This window comes from Leopardus geoffroyi, chromosome D2 (genome assembly GCF_018350155.1).
Source record: "Leopardus geoffroyi isolate Oge1 chromosome D2, O.geoffroyi_Oge1_pat1.0, whole genome shotgun sequence".
Taxonomy (NCBI): domain Eukaryota; kingdom Metazoa; phylum Chordata; class Mammalia; order Carnivora; family Felidae; genus Leopardus; species Leopardus geoffroyi.
In genome coordinates, this window is record NC_059334.1 from 82,228,143 (window position 1) to 82,248,995 (window position 20,853).

The following is a 20,853-nucleotide window of genomic DNA, read 5'->3' on the forward strand; positions in this document are numbered from 1 at the left end:
AAGGTTTCATAAAATTCACCCACTGAAGCCATCTGGTCCTGGACTTTAGTTTGTTGGGAGATTTTTGATTACTGATTCAATCTCCTTACTAGTAATTGGTCTACTCGTATTTTCTATTTCTTCATGATTCAGTCTTGGAAGATTATTTAAGTTTATAGGAATCTATCCATTTCTTCTAGGTTGTTCAGTGTTGGCATATAATTATAGAATGGTCTCTTTTGATCCTTTGTGTTTCTGTGGTATCGGCTGTAACTTCTCTCTTTCATTTCTGATTTTATTTATTTGAGCCCTGTCTCTTTTTTCTTGGTGAGTCCAGCTAACGATTTGTCCATTTTCTTAATCTTTCCAAAGAAACAGGTCTAGTTTCATTGATCTTTTTGATTGTCTTTTAGTTTTTTCATTTATTTCCACGCTGACCTTAATTATTTACTTCCTTCTACTAACATTGGGCTTCATTTGTTCTTCTTTTTCTAGCTCCTTCAGGTGTAAAGTTAAATAGTTTATTTGGGATTTTCTTGTTTCTTATGGTAGGATGTATTGCTATGAACTTCCCTCTACTTTTGCTACATCCCATGGATTTTGATACGTCATATTTCTGTTGTCATTTACCACTAGGAACTTTTTAATTTTTTCTATGACCAAGTAGTTTTCTCGGTACCATGTTGTTTAATCTGTACATATTTTTAGTTTTTAGTTTTCCTCTTGTATTTGACCTCTAGTTTCATACCACTGTGGTTGGAAAAGATGCTTGACACGATTTCAGACTTCTTGAACTTTCTGAGATTTGTTTGGTGGTCTAACATGTGATCTGTTCTGGAGAATGTTCCATGTGCATTTGAGAAGAATGTGTATTCTGCTGCTTTTGGATAGAATATTCTGCATTTAACTATTAAGTCCATCGGGTCTAATGTGTCATTTAGGGTCAATGTTTTCTTACTGATTTTCTGTCTGGGTGATCTATCCATTGATGTAAGTAGGGTGTTAAAGTCCCCAATTATTATTGTATTACTGTCAACTTCTACCTTTAGATCTGTTAATATTTGCTTTGTCTATATTGGTGCTTCTATGTTGGATGCATATTTATTTATAAATATTATATCTTATTGCTGGATTGATCCCTTTATTATTATGTAATGCTTATCTTTGTCTTTTATTATAGTCTTTGGCTTAAAGTCTATTTCATCTAAGTATAGCTATAATAGCTTTCTGTTTCCATTTTCATGGAATATCTTTTTCCAGCCCTTCACTTTTAGTGTTTGTGTGTCCTTACTCTGAGGTGAGTCTCTTGTAGGCTGTATACAGATGTGTCTTGTTCTTTTATCCATTCAGCCACTCTGTCTTTTGATTGAAGAATTTAGTCCATTTACACTTAAAGTAATTATTTAAAGGTATGCATTTTTTGGCATCTTGTTAATTGTTTTCTGGGTGCTTTTGCAATTCCTGTTTCCTCCTTCTTTTTCTCTGTTCTCTTGTGGTTGGATGATTTTCTTTAGTACTACATTTACATTCATTTCTCATTTTCTTTTGTGTATTTACTAGAAGTTTTTACTTTGTGGTTATTGTGAGGTTCACATATATCACCTTTTGTATACAATGGCCTGTTTTAAGTTAATAACAACTTAAATTTGAACACTTTCCAAAACTCTTCATCCAGTCTGCTGTTGACCCCTTGAGAGTATTTTTCAGTTCATTATTGTATTCTTCAGCTCTGTGACTTCTGTTTGGCAGTTTCTTATGTCTTTTATGTCTTTGTTGAAGTTCTCACTGTGTTCATCTGTTCTCCTAAATTCAATGAGCATCTTTAGAAACATTATTTGAATTCTTTATCAAGTAGATTACCTATCTCCATACCTCCATTTCTGAGGTCTTGTCTTGTTCTTTCACTGGGAACATATTTCTGTTTCTTTATTTTGCTTGACTCTCTGTGTTTTGTTTCTTCTTTTTAATGTTTATTTATTTTTTAGAGAGAGAGAGAGAATGGGGAAGGGGATGAGAGAGAGGGAGACACAGAATCTGAAGCAGCCTCCAGGATCTGAGCTGTCAGCACAGAGCTCTATGTGGGGCTTGGACTCATGAGCCCATGAGATCATGACCTGAGCTGAAGTTGGATGCTCAACTGGCTGAGCCACCCAGGTGCCCCTCTGTGTTTTATTTCTGATAGGTGAAACAGCCACCTCTCTCACTCTTGAAACAGTGGACCTGTGTAGGTGATGAACCTTCTCATTAGACCTCCCCTAGTTCTTGGTTGTCTCTTTAACCTTTGTGATTGTCTACACTTATTCTTAGTAGGTCCCCACTATTGACGATGTGCCAAGACATGTCCATGTTCCAAGGGGAGGAATCTCATTTAGCACCTAGTTTCAGGTGGACTGGAAGCCAGACCCTCGGGCAGCAACTTTTAATATATGCAAATATATACACCCAGTGAGATCATAATCCCTGCTGGCCTCCATACCGGGAGACCTAGAGGTGTCCACTGAGTGACAGTTATAAAAATCCAGACTCCACATGACTGTATAAGCTCCTTTCTGGGAGGTCTTGTCAAGCTGTAGTGAGGCCAAGGCAGTGAGAGAGGATGGTGTCTCTTGCTTATGTTCTCTGCCTCCTTAGCCTGCAGATATGTGGGAAACCTGAAGCCTGTCCCTCAGGAAGCTCCTGGCTAAGTAAATATACTTTTTTTTTTCACAGGAAGACCGGGGTTGTGTTTCAGTCTGTTGTCTGTGCAGTGTCCTGGCGGTGGAGATCTGTTGAGAACTATCTTTCTAATTGTTACTTTCCCAGGGGAGCTCAGGAATGCCAGCCTTCTTGGTCACCAGGGCCAGGAGATCAAGGGGCATCCCCTGTGTGGACTGCACGTACATGGAGGCTTTAGCTGGGCAGCAGGAGAATGTAGAAGTTGGGGCACACTCCCTGGCTTCAGAAAGGTGGTGGGAAAATAAATTCCCTGATGGCACGTGTGCCCATAGGCTTTAGGAATGCAGTGGGAGAGTGGTTTGTCTGTGAGATGAGACAGAAGGATGCTACCACCACTGCTTATACTCGTCAGCCTAAGCCCAGGGATTGAGGGAAGTGTCACTCGTATCCAAACTGGCCGACTTTAGCTAGCTGACGGGAGGTTGCATCAACCCTTGGTACTAACCTGGCTTTGGAAAGGCGGTGGGACGGTACCACAGCCACCTGCCCATGCTTCACTCAGCAAGGTGGTGGGAGGGTGCCACTTCCAAGCTCGTCAGCCTCTCCATCTCCGGGGAGAGTTTCAACTATTCCCTGACCCTGCAGCGGATGCTGCTGGATTAGCAAATGCCTTTTCCTTCACACATAATCCAGGCGCTCTCCCATCTGCAATTTTTTCCGCTGGGTCGTTGGACAAGTGAGACCACGGCAAGCACTTTAAAAGGGGAATCTCAGTGTCCTGTAGCACTTTGGGTCTCTTGGACATCAGCCCCATTGGTTTTCTTTTCTTTTTTTTAATGTTTATTTATTTTTGAGACAGAGACACAACATGAACAGGGCAGGGGCAGAGAGAGAGGGAGACACAGAGTCTGAAGCAGGCTCCAGGCTCTGAGCTGTCAGCACAGAGCTCAATGCGGGGTTCGAACCCACAACCTGTGAGATCATGACTTGAGCTGAAGTTGGACGCCCAACCGACTGAGCCACCTAGGCGCCCCAGCCCCATTGGTTTTCTAAGCCAGATGTTTTGGGGACTCATCTGTCTGGTGCAGGTCCCAGGGGTTGGAGATGTGGGGTACCCACCCCTCGCTCTGCTCCTCCAGGAGAGGCATCTGTTCTGCCTCCTGGTCTGTGACATCCCTTCTCATTGCACATCTCTATGCTGGGGGTGAGGTTTTGCTGAGGCCACATCTCTGCCCTTTCTACCTGTCTTGATGTAGTCTTTTTATCCTTTGTTGTAGAAAAAGAGCTCATCCACTTTTCAGCTCTCCTTCAGAAGGAAATGACCCGTGTGTAGCTGCAGGATTGGTGTGTCCATGGGAGACGGTGAGTTCAGAACCTTCGTTGGCTGCCATCTTGTGGAAATCCCCCAAGTCCCTCCCTTTAGGTAGGATACAGTTTACGGGGGAGGTACTCTGTCTATAATAAGCACAACTCGAAATAACCTCGTATAATTCAATCCAAGTAGTTCTTGCTTCCCTAGTCTAAACTATAACCCTCTGACAGAGTGAAATTTGATTTCAACGAAGTCTTTCTCACCTTTCAGCTTCTGCCTGCCACATTCTTCTGCTCTCCCAAATCAGTCAAGGTTACAAGTACCAGGAATCTGAACACTAATCGAGGATGGGTGTTATTCCTCCACGGAAACCACTCCCCTGTCTACCTTTGCCATAAACACCACGTCCAATAGAATCAAGAACGGCCTTCCATGTTAAACGTCCTCGAATGTTGGAGTTGAGAACCTCTTAGGTAGCTATATAAGATTTTTAAAGGGACGCAACTCAAATCTGAGAAAGAACAATAAAAGCGATTTTAGAAGGGTTTCTCCAGCAGCACCAGAAGATCTGTACCCCACACATACAGAAAAGCAGCCCACAGCTTCCCTTCTTAACTCCGTTACGGTGTCGGCGAGTGGCCACGTCAGGCCCGGGCACAGGTGCTCGCCGGGCAGAAGCAAGGTGGCCTCGCACACGTCCCAGGCAGGCCGCTGCAGCAGGAGAGAGGGAAGCAGCTGTCGGGGAAACTGGGCATCAGGGATGTACCAGAGGCAAGCCAGCCCCTGCCAGCCTCCCTCTTCGCAAGGCTGGCTTTTGTTTCGGGCACAGGTTGGCTTTCCACACCTGTGAGTCAGGCGTGGGGGTAAAGAGCAGCACTTTATAAAGGAAGCACCCGCGGGACGAGGTGGGGAGGCATCTCATCTCTCTTCGTTCCCACTGGCTGAGGCAGAAGCTTCTCTGTGGACCAGCAAGCTCCCGGCTGTTCCCATCTCACGCTATTGGCCTCAACCCCCCGGGTAAGGGAGGAAGAGAGCCGGCTGCATTTGGTAAAGCACAATTCCCTTGTTACGTGCCACATCCTGAGGTTACAAAGCATGGGAGTGGAGGTGGAAATAATCGGAATTACTTAAAAATATGTCACATGCTCAAGGACTCCACTCAGGCAGTTGCAGAGTTTCAAAGCTGAATTGATCTCTGCACGGTTTTCCAGTTAAGTGCCTTCGTTTTACAGGTGAGGACGCCCAGAGAGGCAAAGAAACCCATGTAAGGTCACCCAGCAAATTCACGTAAGGTCAGCACAAGAGCTTCCTGGGTCCTTGGGTTATCTTGCCTGATGATATGGAGAAGCAGTGGGCTTTTCCTTTTCACCTGGGAGCCGGACTTCTCCAAATAACTAGGGGGAGGTACGCGTGTTTCACACATGGGGTTGCGAAATGAGCATGCATTTGGGATGCCGAGTGGGGGTGGGGGAGCCCCCTTCACAGAGCAGGCTGGTCTTGTCTGCCAGCCTGATAACCAGAGGAAACCTCAGGACATGCCATTCTCAGCTTTTAGCACCCAAATGAGCAAAGGCTTCAAGAGGAGCCACGGTTTGTGGAAACACGGCTGGAAACACCACTCCTCTCTGAGCTCTCTGGAATTGCAGCTGGGAATTCCCAGGGTCCCAGAGCGACTGTTACCATAACCTCCCAACAGGGTGTAAGAGTCCACTGCACGATAATTCTGGCTGCCTCCCAAATGGAACGACATCGAAGCTTTTCCCAACTTTAACAGAAACGGGGGTGCGGAGCGAAGTTCCCCTCGAAACCTGAAATGGTCACCTCGGGTGTGGCCCGAGCACCTTCAGACGAGGGCAGCAGGGATGAGCATCCTGTTGCGTACCAGCCATCGAGCCAGGACCCCGGCACAGACAGTCCCTGCAAGCCAGGATCACGCTCTGCGCACATGCACAGAGGAGTTAGAGATGACGGCTGGATAAGGGAACAATAATCTGTGTGATTCCCGGGGGTCTGAGGCTGTTCTTTCAGCCCCTGGATGTCTGCCTGAACACATCTCTCCAGGACAGAATCAGAACCATGTGGGAAGGAAGGATGAGTTCAGGGACAGGAGCAAAGGGAGGGCAAGGGTGCACGCGGGTGTCGCCGATGAGAACTCTGGTCGGAAGATGCCACATGACCCGCCTGCTGACCACATGGGCAAAGGTTTTGAGGGTCCCTTGGGCAAGGCTGATGCACACTTGGTGGCAGCCCTCCTCCCAAATCCTTCCGTTATCACGGCAGGACCAGGAGGGCCCGGGGGAAAGGGTTTGGGCCGCAGAATCCGATGGGCCCGAGTTTGAATTCGGCCTTTGCCCCAGCCCGTTGAGTGACCTTGGCCAAGACTTAGTTTCCACATGTGTGAAAGGGAATTCACAATCACACCCTCCCAAGCCTGCTGTGAAGGTAAAAGGAGAAAAATGCATGGGGAGTGCTTGGCATAGAGTAAGTGCTCAGCAAATGAAGACAGGAGCCAACATTTATCGAGAGATTACTATGTGCCAGGCACTCTGGCCAAGGTGCCAGGACACGGGGATAACAAAGACTGGCTCAGCATCTGCCTCTGGAACTTACAGTCTAAAGAACTTGGGCTGGCTGGCAAGCCGTGCTACATCCCTGGGCATCACTATGAACACATCTTTACTGGTCAATATGAATGAATTCCTGCGCTCTGTTTTCCTTGATGCTCGTTCTCAGAAAACAACCCCTTATCCTGTGGCAGAACCGACAATGTTATTTCTATTGAGATAACCGTTTTGTGCTATTAGCCTCATCACCATCATCGCCACAGCTCATCATTAAGCACTTACTACCCACCAGGCCTTTTGCTCAGCCCCTTACATGGATTCGTTCATCCACTTGCAAGAGCATCCTTTGCAAGCAGCACCACTGCTCTTCAAAACATGGGCCAACCAGCACCTGTGCCTCACCTGGGAGCCCGCCAGAAACACAAGTTCTCGGGCCCCACCACAGCCCTACTGATTCAGTATCTGCATTTCACCTATAATACCCCCAGTGGTTCCTAGTCATGTCCAGGTTTGAAGAAGCACAGATTCATGAAGGAGACCATCTCTTGGCAAAAAGCGGGCTGGTTTGGAGAGATGCCAATCATCTCTCTCAATTTCTCCTTCCCAGGACGCCACCGTATAATCCTGACATGCTCACAAGGCTAAGAAAAAACCAAAGGGACCGGAAAACAAACATCACGATACTTTTGGGAGACCAAAAGAGAGCTGGAAGCAGGGAAGGGGGCGAGAGGGAAAAGGCCCAGGCAGAGGGCTGACAGCCCCCACACGGGCCCACCCTCAGCACATCCCCGAAGCCTCGAGGTCCCTGGAGGAGGTGTGGGTGGGCGCCTTCCCGTGGCGACATCCCTGAGTCAGGGCTTGTGGTCTGGGAGGAGAAGAGCTTCCACAAGCCAGGGGAGGGAGGCCAAGTCCTCACTCGAAATATAGACAGAAGGATGCCTACCAGGGACTGCACGCCAGCTGGCCACGTGGGGGCCCCGCATGCCCCGACGCTGCCCAAGTCCTCTTGGCAGATCAACATTCACTGCAAGTTCACAACGTCTTGGGAATGCCCCCAATGCACCAGCAAATAATTGCTGTTAATAAAAGCTTAACACTTAGAATGGGAGAGTTCTTGATACATGAAAGTGTGCCCTAGGGTTTCTCCTCCATTCAGCTTCTATTAAAGGCATGATTCCCAGAGATCATTTCATTCAAGCCCAAGATCTGGCAGCTGTAGGAACAGAAGCGAAACAGATTTTCTGAAAGTAACTTCAAATGTACAATGTTGGGCTCAGATAGAAGGATTTAATTTTTCTAAAACCCTGAGAAGGTTTAGTTATATTTTTTAAACACATGTGTTTTGGAAATACTTAAATGGAAACCATCCTACTCCTAAGTCTATTTCATACTAGATGATTAGAAGTCATGTTTCTGGTAGGTATTTTTACACTCTAGAAATGCAGGACAATTTCATACTAAATGAAATACTTAGTTACGCATATTTGTCCTTCCCCAGAGCACTTTCAAGTTCTCATTATCAAGAGGAAGGGTGAACTTTATATTTGTTTTTCCGTCCATAAATCACGATCTACAGTAAAGACAGGTCCCACTCGCACACCATCTACTCTGCTGTGTCCAAGCCTCCTCTGTTCCTTAAATGAAAAAGGCTGCTTTCCTTTCAAGTACATAATAAATCTATTTGTAAATCCAGTGATTATGTGAAGTGAGATTTTATGGGATATTTTTAGGATACAAAATCTTATTGGCAATGCACACAAGAGTTGTCAGAGGCAATAGAAAAGTGATGGGTGTAGGAGGAAAGAAAATGCAATAACTTTTTGTGATTATCCGGTTTGCCCAGGAAAAAAAAAAACAATCGAGGGTGACCACATGCATGGAAACACGGGGCCCAGAAGTTTCCTTATTCAAGTGATAGCACATGTGGATGTCTTTGGCTCATCCCCCCTTCCCTGGACGCAGGTAGAGATGGGGTGGAAAGAAAAGTGTGGTGGCGGGGGGGCAAAAACTATTAACTGATCCATAGGCTCTTAACTTTCCTTTTGAGAAAAGCCTGTGGAAATCAAATCCAAGTCGTTTTTGGTTTCTGTGCCTTCGTGGCCTCAGTTTTGGGTTTGTTAGGTGCTTCTTCATGGCGTAGCAGGCTGAAGAATAAGTTATGTTAGATGCATTAAACCTTTTATTCATTTTAATGAAGTCCTAAGTAGTACTCGTTAAAAAAAATTTTTAAGATTATAAAATTAATATATACTAAATACAGAAAATTATAAAAGAGACATTTCAAGTTCCTAATAATGTACTCTGGAGAACATTATTTAGCATTTTTATGCCTGTCTTTCCTTCCATTCTTTTTCTCTATATGTGCATCTTCTACTTTCCTCCTTCCTCTCCCCGCTCCTCGCTGAACTTCCCTCCCCTCCCCTCACTCTCTCTCCTTCCAGTTGCAAAGCTCACCTTTTCCTTTGGGAGCTACACCCCTTCTCACGCCCAATCCTCTGGTTGAGGTGGAGTTCTACCTTCTGGTCTAGTAAATGTGCTGAGATGCGACTTCTAATCTCTTGCAGATTTCTTTCTTTTGCTCTAATTACTGAAGGGCAAAAGCAGGCCTTCTACAGCCTTCAATGCCTGGTTCCTGGTTCCCACAATCCCAAGATGCACGGCGCCCCACAGCTTATGGTTCCGCAGCATCGTTTTTACTCCCAACATGGCAGTCTACATCCTTGCCCCTGGCTAATCCCTACCTGTCCTTTACATGCGGCTAATTCTTACTGACCCTTCTCATCTTGACTGAGATGTAACCTCTTCCAGCCTTCTCTGGATGCTCCCTGCTCCTGCTCCACCAAGCCCAGGGCAGGTGTGTGTGAGCTCTGGGTGAGCCTCCAGTCCTCCAAGCGCCTGTGGCATTGGGCTGTCATGGCTGACTGACCTATTGGTACTCAGATACCAGGTGCAGAGGGAGGGAGGGCAAGGGCTGGGTCTGTTTCAACCCCCCCCCCCCATTATCTCCCCTGGACCTAACTTTGCTCCCAGCTCTGAGTTGATAGGCAATAAATATATCTTCAGTGAATATCATAACCTGACTGCAATGGATATACTTTTGAATACACTTTGGAATACACGAGCTACTCTCCTTAGAATAAATCCCTGCTGTGAAATTGCTCAACGGGTATAAAGATGCTTAATATTGATTGCCAATCTCCCGAAGGGTGAACAAAGTTTCATTCTGCCAAACTGGGTGGTTCAGAGTCTACCCGCGTTCCTGTGGCCTCATCAACACTGAAGAGGAGTCTTTTTCATGTTTGCCAATCTGATAAACGAAACACCGTCCCTCATTGGAATGCTCATTTTAATACGAATCAGCTTCAGTGTCCACCCTCCTCTTCATTAGTCATTTGTACTCTGTGATCACCTTAAGCCAATCTTTATTTTAGCGTGAACGTCTTTTGCTTCTGGGTTTAGAAAAGTTCTTTCTACATTGTCTATATTTATGCTGACAATAATTTTTCCAGTGCGTCATCTGCTCTTTGTCCTTGGCTTTTATATGTTAACAGCTCTGAGTATCAAAACTTTATTGAATTCAATGTTACACTCTTACCCTTTAACGTTGTTTTTTTTTTTTTTTCCCCTTTACTGTTACATTGAGGAAGGACATCCGTACAATGTTAGTGGATTCTGTCCTATGTAAGTTGCAAAAGATTACATTTTAAAAGACTGCAAGTTGGATTTTAGCAACCAAAATCATTGTATTAAGAACGTAAGGCATCAATTTAAAAGGGATTGTTGGGTGTATTGTTCTGTAAATGGAAGCATTCTTCTGTGAGTCCCTTGTGACTTTTGCCTGCCATATACAGTACATCTGCATATTCTTCTATCTTAATAGCTTTAGCTTAAAAAAATGATTTCTTCCACCTACTAGGGGTTGAGTTTTGCCACAAGAGCACAGTCTCTCCACTAAACTGTGGCCACTGAATGTCTGCAGGACACTTAAGTCACCACACCTGCTTCCCCCTCTTAGAAAATCTGACCTCCTTCTCTCTGCATTTTATAACAGTGAGGCTTTTTCAGAAACTTAAAAAATCTTTGGAAGGAGGAAAGAGGGGAACAGAAACAGGAGGTCAGTAGTAAAAGGCAACTCGGGGCGCCTGGGTGGCTCAGTCGGTGAAGCGCCAGACGTCGGCTCAGGTCACAATCTCACAGCTCATGAGCTCAAGACCCGCATCGGGCTCTGTGATGTCACCGCACAGCGTGCCTTGGATCCTCTGTCTCTCTCTCTCTGCTCTTCCCTCATTCTCTCTCAAACATAAATAAACATTAAAAAAAACGAGAGAGAGAAAAGTACACTCAAGCTAATAGGTCCTTCCCCTCATGCACTTGTGCCTTCATAATACCCACGTTCTAGACGAAAGTCCTCTCCTCCAGCTCTAGCTCCCACTCCATTCACAGGGACTCTGCCCCATTTGCTATACCTGCTTCCTCACCTTTCATTCTCTCCACGCCTGCTGCCGTGTGGGGGGAGAGGGGTGCTGCTGCTTCCACTAAAAGGGCACCAAGGTCACCAGTTCGCTGCCCAGCCAAATCTGGGGAGCACTTCTCCTTCACCTCCTTGCAACACTACCTTCCGTCCCGATCTCCTGCCTACCTCCCTGGCCGCTTCTTTTCCTCCTTTGTGGGACCTTCGTCCTCCTGCCAACCTCATCGTGGTGGGGACACAGAGGGATCTGAGGACTCAGGCCTTGACCTGCTTCTCTTCCATATCATCTCCCCTTCAGTGCCTCAATCTAGCCTTCATTTATATTCTTTTGATCCCCAACTGTTTTTGTCCAGCTCTGAATTCCAGATTTACAACCAATTGCCTTTTGACATCTCCACTTGAATGTCTAACAAACACTGGAGACTTCATAGGGGCAAAGGAGCCTCTTGGTATTGGTACCCCTCACCCCCTCACCCCACTATGCCCCATCATAGGCTGAATCAAGGCCTCTCAAAGATGCCCATGTCCTGATTCCTGGAAACTGTGGATATATTACTTTTCCTGACACAGGGTCTCTGTTGATATGATTAAATGAAGGGCTTTGGGATGGGAGAACCCATCCTGCATCCCCTGGCTGGGCCCAGCGTAATCACAAAGGGTCCTTGTAAAAGACTTGCAGGAGAGTCAGAGCTATAGAGACTGGAAGGTTCTACACTGCTGGCTTTGAAGAAGGAGAAGGGGCCAAGAGCCAAGGAATGTAGGCAGCCCGCACAAGCTGGAAAAAGCAAGGAAAAGGATTCTCCCCTGTAGCCTCCAGAATTAGAAGATAATAAACCTGTGATGTTTCGAGACACTAAACTTAATTCGTTTAAGCTGCAGTAGGAAACTCATATGTCCACCTCCCCCACAAGCAAAACAAAACAAAAATCTGCCCCCTCCTTGGTCCCAACTAGCACCTGCATATTCCCTCGGCCACACAGGCCAACAGCTCAGGTATCAGCTCTCCGCTGCTGATGCATGGCAAAACAGGCTGATCACGTGAGAACCACCCGCGCTGTGGTTAGGCAGCTATCAGTGTGGTCCCAGGGAAATCTGCTGAAGGTCAGAGCTAGGGAAATTGCAGCAGGAGTGAGAAGGAGGGAAAAAATACTTATGATGTAAAATCCATGGGATGTCAGGAAATGAGAGGGTCAGAGGGCCAAGTGGGTGGGTGGGTGCCGGGATCCTTGGTGGAGACACAGAACACAGAGGAGGGTGTCTGCGGGGCAAAGCCGTGGAGTCCAGATACCTTCATGCTGCATTTGCGGTGCATGTGGGAAGCACCCAGGCAGAGACCTCGCACCCAGGCAGAGACCTCAATGTTCTATTCCAGAGGCCTGGGGCTGAGCTTCCGGGCTGAGTTTCTGGGGGCCCAGAGATGTAGATTTGGGCTCCATCAGCAAAGCGGTGGGGGTTCACATCATGCCAGAGGATGTGTCTCCCCCAGGGGTCATTTCAGACCTGAGAGAAGGAGCAGCCGAGGAAGAGGCAGGAAAGGAGTCCTGTGGGCGACCAGAGGGAACTAGGAAAGCCCAGGGCCATGGAATCAGGTGAGGAGGGCACTGAAGAAGGAGAAACTGAGGGGCTGTGCCAAACACAGATCACAGAGGTCAGCACCAGAAAATTTCATGGGGGTCGAGTGAACAGAAGTAGCAGAAATAGAGAATAAGGGCCGGTGTGGGTGAGGAGGGAAGAGAGAGGGACGGTAGGACGGAGGGAGGTGAGCTTGCGAGGGAGCACTGCAGGATCCGTGGGTGGGTAGATGGGGAAAGGAGGCATGTTTTCAAGGCTGGTGTATTTTATGGGCTACATAGGAGCTGGCGAGGAGAGAGAGGGTGGAGACACAGGAGGCAGACCCACCACGTGATGAGAGATATCAGAACGTGAAGCTCCACGAGCGTCTAGAAGTCTAGCAGAAAGGAGAGCATCCTGTAGTTACTGAACATTTGTGAGTTCAAGGTTCCCAGCAGGGGGAATCCCTTCACTAGCCTGTTGCACGGTGTGCCCCATCTGCATCGGAACTACATTAACGCTGCGGTAAAGCTTTCTTGGATTTACGATCACAGATAAAGTGGCAACGGCATTCATACATTGCACTCGGTATTCCGTGTCCTTTGTACACACAATTCTGTATCCCAAAGGTTCCATAAAGGAAAACGAGAAGAGATTAAGCCGGGGGCAATATATCATTGTTGTCTTTGCATGCATCAGAAGAGAAAATAAATACACCAATTCTATGGTAAAGAAAGTGTAAGCTGCCGTAGCTATCCCTGCTGCGGGAAATAGTGACAGGGTTGGTAACACACAGCAGGCTGAACACAGCAGAAATTCCCCAGCTAATCGGGACGTGCACTAATCCTACCCAAGGAAAACCGCGAGTCAAAAACTCATGCATGTCACGGAAAAAAGACTGGAAGGAAACACACCAAAAAGTGATGAGATTATGTGCCATTTTTTTTTCTTTTTTGCTTATCTGTGTTTTCTGTATTTTATATAGTTCTCATGAGTCGCGTTTATAATAACAGCAGTTATGATAAAACGTGCATGTCAGTAGAAACTGAAAACTACTCTTTAAGCAGACAGAAAGCACCTGAGCGATGTTTGTTTCTTTGAAGGCAGTTAGACGGCTGTTGCCAATTCTCAAATATACAAATGCGGAGAACGCTTCGTGAAGGCAATCATCTTGACAGATATTTGCACGTACGAAGGAAAAATGCACGCCTGTTTCTCTTTTACTCTCCCACAACTACCACACTCACAACACTCCTGATATGTGGGGTTTTTTTCCCCATAGATCAAGCAACCCGCTGGGTGTCCTTCAATTCAATTCAATTCAATTCAATTCAATTCAATTCAATTCAATTCAATTCTGACAGTAACCACAGTTAATGCAGACCCCACAGGTGATGAGCGCAGGCCCATAAGACTGCCACCCACCTCCGATGCCAATCACGAGCCATGGGTCCCCAGCTTAACCCACAACTTGGGTCCAACTCAGCTACAAATCACAAGTTTCCACAAGCCCCTACCTTTGGATTCATTTGCTAGAATAGGTCACAAAACTCAGGGAAACGCTTACTTAATGCTTACCAGTTTACCGTAATAAAGGATGTGATAAAGGGTACCGATGAACAGCCAAATGAAGAGATACACAGGGTGAGGTCCATAGGGTGCCAAGTTCAGGAGCTTCTTCCGTGTAGTTGGGGTGCATCACCCTCTCAGTACATGGATGTGATCACCAACCCAGAAGCTCATACAGTTGAACCCTATACTGTCGGGGTTTTTTTTGCAGGGTTCATCATGTACTCACGATTGATCAATAACTCCATTTCTAGCCCCTCTGCCCTGAGGGGTACGGCTAAAAGTTCCAAGCTTCTAATTGTGATTTGGTCTTTCTAGTGGCCAGCCCCCATCCCTGAGTCAACACACAGGCCCCTCATTAGAACAAAAGACATTCTGGGACACCTGAGCGGCTCAGTCGGTTAAGCGTCCGACTCTTGGTTTCGACTCAGGTCATGATCTCACAGCTTTGTGGGTTCAAGCCCCACAACGGACTCAGCACTGATTGTGTAGAGCCTGCTTGGGATGCTTTCTTCCTTTCTCTGCCCCTCCCATACTCATGCTGTCTCTGTCTCTCTCAAAATAAATAAATAAACTTAAAAAATAAAAAAAGAACAAAAGATATTCTATCACCCAGGAAATTCAAAGAGATTTGGGAGCTCTGCATCAGGAACCAGAGTCAAAGACCAAGTATTATAACAAACGATGTGTCTAGCACTCTTATCACTTAGGAAATTACAAAGGATTTAAGAGCCCTGTGTAAGGAACTGGGGCAAAGACCAATATAAATATTTTCTATTATTACACAGCATGTAAGCCACATGATCCAACACACAAACACAGGCTTAGACAACAGATCAAATTGCAACATTTATAGTTCAACAATATGATTCTTTCATTGCTTATGGAATAGCTTAGTCAGTGCCAAATAATGAGCTGAGTGCCACGAAGGATATAAAAACACGGGACAGTATCGAAACTCAAGATGTGCCTGGTCTCGGGGAAACAGAAACGCACATAGGTATCTACGCTTCTGTTGGCCCACGTGGATGGTTAGTCTTCAAAGTATAGATTTGTATGTGCTTCCATCCATGTAAATAAGAAGAGAGATCCAAGATTGGTGGTGAGTCAGCTAGTTCTGGAAAACAGGAATAATCCCCCAAAGAGGAAGGGTTGATGACATCAATGTTCATACCAGGAAACAAGCAGGGATAGTCTGACCACGGGTTACCCGGGAGGAAGCCCCCCGACTCAGGGGTGCAGAGCCGTGTGTCTGGCCCGCTAACTGTAGCGGGACATTAATAAGGCATCATGCTGTGGGTGGGAAATTCAGGCAGGGCTCCTGTGACTAAGGCCAGAAGGACATGGGAGGAGAGGGAAAGGGTCACCAAGGAGTTGGAGGGGGGGATGGGAAGAGCCAGAGGCTCCATCCATGCTCCATGGGACCACTGAGTCCAGACCAGGCCGCCATTGGTCAGTGGTCACAGACCAAGGGCGAGCCTGAGGAGACTGTCACCACGAGGGAGCAACACAATGGCAGTGCAAATGCAGTCAAAGGCAAGAGAAAACACACCTGGAGGGAGACAGGACAAGCTCAAGAAGCGAGAAGCATCGGACGAGGGCAAGGAGACCCAGCCCAGGGCGAGGGGGTGCCGTGGCTCTGCTCTCCCTACCTCTCCCCTTCCTCAGGTCATCTACGCCCCCACACAGTGTAGTGTGGTCCTTGTCTGTGAGACGATATCTGCCACCTCACGGGGCTGCGGGGTCCCAGGGGAGCTGAGGCCCAGAGCCCGAGTGGCATAGCGACCAGCTCGGCTCAGGCTCAATAAACATGCAACTGTTTACGATTTACCTCCTCCCTCTCCTCCTCCAGCGTCTTCCTCAGTTCCTGCTCCCTCCCCACTTTATGCTCTGGGTTTCCCTTGAAGGAAGGGACTCCACTGGTTTAAAAACGTTTAAAAACAACAGGCTCGCAGGAAAAATAATGGAGATGTTCGACCAGGGCGGTGGCACCAGGAATGGGAGAGTGGGATCCTAGGACCTGGATGCTTATGGGATGGGAGGAGGTACAATGTGGAGGCAGGGAGGTTCGCGGGAGCTGAGCGATGCGAGGAGGTGACAGCCACCCCGCACGGTGGCGGGACTTGGCCTGATGAGGGGCCGTGGGGAGTGTGGTACAAGCAGGGGCTGCCCAGGGGACGGCCCGAGTTCAGGGTCAGGTAGGGGGGGGGGCTGGGGCGCAGGGGCTCAGGCAGGCTCTGAGTGCTGCACCAGAGGAATCAGTGTCATCCTGGGGTGGCACATGGCCTCCCTCGGGGAGGAGGAAGAACACTCTGTGTTCAGGAGAGAACACTTTTGTCCAGGGTGGAGATAACCTACAGGGTTAACCTGTCCAGCTCCCAGAGGAGGGGGGCGGGTGGGACCAGGCGAGCAGCAGTGGAGGCGAGAAAATCAAAGGAATCAGGAAGGTGTGCCGAAGCCGGCATCGGCACGCCCTGTGCATGCAGGTAGCACACCGGGCGATTCCAGAAACTCTCCAGGGTCTGACTCTGGGCCGCTGGGTGAGTGGCAATGCTGGAACCTGAGATGTGGAGCCCCGGGGACAACGGGGGTTGAGGAGAGCGAAACTACAGCTTAGTGTTGGATTAACGGAGGCTGAGATCCTGTGGGACAGCTGGGTATGGACAATCTGGTTTCCAGAAAATACCAGACTGATCTGGAACTCCAGAGAAATCAGAGCTGGAAACACCAGTCTGTCTGTAGGGTGGAAGGGTGTGTGGGGGGGGGTGGGGGGAGCACCGGCCAGGAGGAGCCCCGGGAAGGGTCTCAGGAGCGATCAGATCACTGAGGACGGACAAGAGCCCTGGAGGTAGCATCACCCAGGCGGAGGGACGGCCCCTAGAGACAACGGTGGCGGGGGCACGCAACACGGGGCCTCCTCTGCAGAGAATCTAAAACAATGCAACACTGACCACAGCCCGTCTGCATTTTATCACCCATGCGTGTGGGCAACTGCACACAGCATGGGGGACAGCACATGGCCCCCCCTGCGGCTGCATTTATTAACACATTTCCCAGCACTCTTTAAACAAGTACCCTCTTGGGCTATTTAATTTGGAGATTTTCAGGGCGCCTGGGTGGCTCCGTCGGTTAAGCGTCCGACTTCAGCTCAGGTCACGATCTCGCGGTTCGTGGGTTCGGGCCTCGCATCAGGCTCTGTGCTGACAGCTCGGAACCTGGAGCCTGCTTCAGATTGTGTCTCGCTCTCTCTCTCTCTGCCCTTCCCCCACTTGTGCTCGATCTCTCAAAAATAAAGAAATGTAAAAAAAAAAATTTGGAGATTTTCTTTAAAGTCACTATGCCTCCTTTTCTGGATGATGAGAGATGCGGAACCCATTACCCTATTCCTCGTTCTAGTAAGAACATTAATAGAGAAGTTTTCCCCAGGGTTGTTTGCTGGTCTGCAAGGATGGCCATTGGCCACACAAAAAAGTCATCCAAAACAGTCCTCTGAAAAAGTCATTAAAAGGGTTTTCTTTGTAAGAATTCAACTTTCGTTCTTTTTGACGAGCACATATGTTGTGGAAAACGAGGTCCCCGAACTCTTGCCACCATGGTATTTTAAGTTAACTCCTGAGAGTTTAAGCGATAAGTCTAAAAATTGGTAGAACGTTCTAGAAATTAACACAACATGGCATATAATCTCTACAATAGGAATTGGTGTGGTATTATGCTTAAATATCTATGTCATTACTACTTCCAGTCAATAGATCCTAAAAGAAATCCATAGTTATGTGCTAAGAAGCCTCGAGAACCAAAAACTCATTTTCTCTCTCAAAATCTTAGCTTAGCTTCCAAGGGCAAACCTGAAATTTTACCTGCATTTATTCTGGTCTATTACGTACCCCCCCCCCTTTTTCTTTTATAAAGAAGATCTGCTTCAGAGGCTATGCAGACAAATGAATTATTCATTGACAAGGAGATAAAGGAGAAGGTTTCAGGGACTTAAATATTTAGGCCTCAGGTTCTATGAGTTTGATCACATTGACTAAGTGGGCACCTTGGGAGCTGAAATAAACCAAAATTAAGAAGTGAAAACTGTGTCAACATTTTATTCTTTTGTTGTGGGAGTAAGGGAGAACCATTTCCAGCAAAAATGTCAGGGTTAAAGATTAACTTTTGAGGCTGAACTAATTCAAAGAGCACTGCGTGTATCTATCATTTGTCAATGTTTTCTAACTGGAGGTATGAAAATTGCGGAAATAAAAGGTGTTTGGGAAAAAAGAAAAACCCATCGTTTCCATGGACCTCGGACGTAATCAGTGGTGCCCTATTGCGAAGGTAGGCGCGGATTCAGCCCTTTCTGTGAGACACGACCTAGCAGGGAATCTGCTGGAAATGCCACCAGTGCAAGGTCAGCAGACTTCCCCTCACTGCTTCTGCAAAAATCTCTTTGGACTTCTAACCACCAACCTTCTGAGTAATTGGGGACGTCTAGCCCAAAGCCTTGGTGCACTGAGAACGAATCCTACCTTTCTAAAATAAATGAGTGTACGCGATGACATGCACTTTTTAGAAATCAATTTAAAGTGTAGAGTATTTATTCAGCTTTGTATTTCCAACAGGTACCATCTGATTCTGGATTCATGATTCTCTTATGGGAATGGGTACCAGGGACGTAACGTGCAACAGGATCGACGTGACTAACTCTGCTGGACGACATGTAGGAGCGGTGCTGTCTCAGGGGGTCCGGTCGTTTCGTTTCTCAAAGAGGTGTGTCCTTTGTGCCTGAGAGTCCCCACGAGTTCTGTTCTCTGCCTGGAAGGTTCTGCCTGCCAGGACCGTCTGCCTGGCTGCCACCTGTTCGGCCTGAATGTGGAGAGTGCACAGCTGACCAGCCACCCCTCCTCTTTCCTACCGCTTCCTTCCCTTGTGTTGAAAGTACATTTCTCACTGATAACTGTGTGTTTATTGTAAATGTGTGTGTCCACTCATTTCCTGTGGGTCTCCTCCTCCCTCCCGAACCACCATGGACACAATAAACACACAGCAAGGGGCTGACGGTGGGAAGGTCTCGGTCAGGAGTTTCCATGTTATTTCTCGAACCACAAGAAGCCACTGGAGATCTGGCTGCCGCAGGTGTTGCTAGACGGACGATGGCCCATGTTTGCTAGGGGCGGACTCAAGCTTGCTGGTTTGCTAACCAACCTAACCCTTTGGAACAAAACTTATCGTGGCATCAAAATCATTCAGAAACTGATGAGTGGAGGGGCGCCTGGGTGGCTCAGTTGGTTAAGCGTCTTGACTTCGTCTCAGGTCATGACCTCACGGTCCATGGGTTCAACCCAAGGAGCCTGCCTTGGAACCCTGGGTTCAAGGCCCAGAGCCCGGAGCCTGCTTTGGATTCTGTGTCTCCCTCTTTCTCTGCCCCTCACCTGCTTGCGCTCTCTCTCTCTCTCTCAAAAATGAACATTTAAAATAAATAATTAAAAAAAAAGAAGCTGATGAATGGATAGGCAAAGTGTGGCGTTTCCATACAAGTGGAATATTATTAAGCCAGAAAAAGGAACAGGGCACTGGCACCTGCTACGACGTGGACGGACCCTGAAAACAGGACACTAAGTGAACAAAAACGACACAAAAGGCCACATATCGCATACTTCCATTTATAGGAAATGTCCAGAATAATCGGTAAATCCGTAGAGACAGAAGGATTAGTGCCTCCCAGGGGGTGGGGGCAGGGAAAACGGGGACTAGGACGTGACCTTATCAGGTATGAGGTTTCTGGGGATGAAGGAAATGGTCCAAAACTGCAGAGCGGCAATGGCCACACGACACTGTGAATCTACTAAAAACCACAGCAATTACACACTATAAAACGGTGAGTTTCAGGCCAGGTGAATTATACCTCAATTTAAAAAAAAAAAAAAAAATCACAGCTAGGAAATAACAGCGACTTCTAAAAAAATGTCATTCAGTAAATTGTTTCCTCCAGTCTCTTAGAAAACGTGCCTTTGCTCCGAATCTCTGTCTCGGGCAACAGCTCTCCCTCCTGAAAAACATAACATATATGTTGGGCCAAGGTTCCGTCTGCTGTTTGAGGCCATGGCCTGAACTTGGTCCCTGCGGCCTCTCGCCTGCCTGGGGGACGCTGGGAAGGTGTGGGAGAGCAGGTAGGTTTAAGGCCAGGATAAACTGAGTGAACTCTGACGCTGTCCCCCATCGGCCGCGGGGCCTGGGCTGAGCTGTGGAAACACTCTGAGAATGCCCCCGTGTATCAAATGGGGGGAAGAACGCTTGTAAGATTACCGTAAGGAGTGGAGACAATATGTGCGCAGGATAAATATAAGCGGCAGAAACCTAGTAAATTGTGTTATTAACAGTCTTACTGATACTCTCTACAGCGTCTTGGCAGTCAGTGCATTTTATAAACGCTCACTGGAATCCCCCATGGCAAAGAGAGCCGGTGGGGTATACTTTGTAAAACGCGGTATTTTTTTTTTTTTTTTTTTCAAATCCAATAATCATCTCCTGACATACATGTTTGGAATCTTAGACTGATTCCCCGCCCCACCCCTCCCACCCCCCCTTACATGAGTCAGTCTGCTTGCCTCGGTTTATGCTTGCAAGGCTATGTTTCTGAGAAGTTGCATGCAAATCAGATTTTTACAATTCTGATAATATTTTCCCATTGTTCCGCGTTATACGCTCAGGGGTGATTTATCTTCATTTGTGATTCATTTTCAATTGGCGGCAGCAACGAGCACTTCAGT

At 47.3% G+C, this 20,853-nt stretch overlaps 1 protein-coding gene and 1 long non-coding RNA gene across 3 annotated transcripts in view; one reads left to right on the forward strand and one right to left on the reverse strand.

Annotated features, from left to right (window-relative positions):
* ADAM12 (ADAM metallopeptidase domain 12) overlaps nucleotides 1-20,853 on the reverse strand; it is a 353,192-nt gene that overhangs the window by 209,355 nt on the left and 122,984 nt on the right. The gene's annotated exons all lie outside the window — the stretch shown is intronic.
* Nucleotides 232-8,202, forward strand: LOC123577203. Its single transcript, XR_006701757.1, has 2 exons — nucleotides 232-3,996; nucleotides 4,217-8,202. It is a non-coding gene; the product is annotated as an uncharacterized LOC123577203 (long non-coding RNA).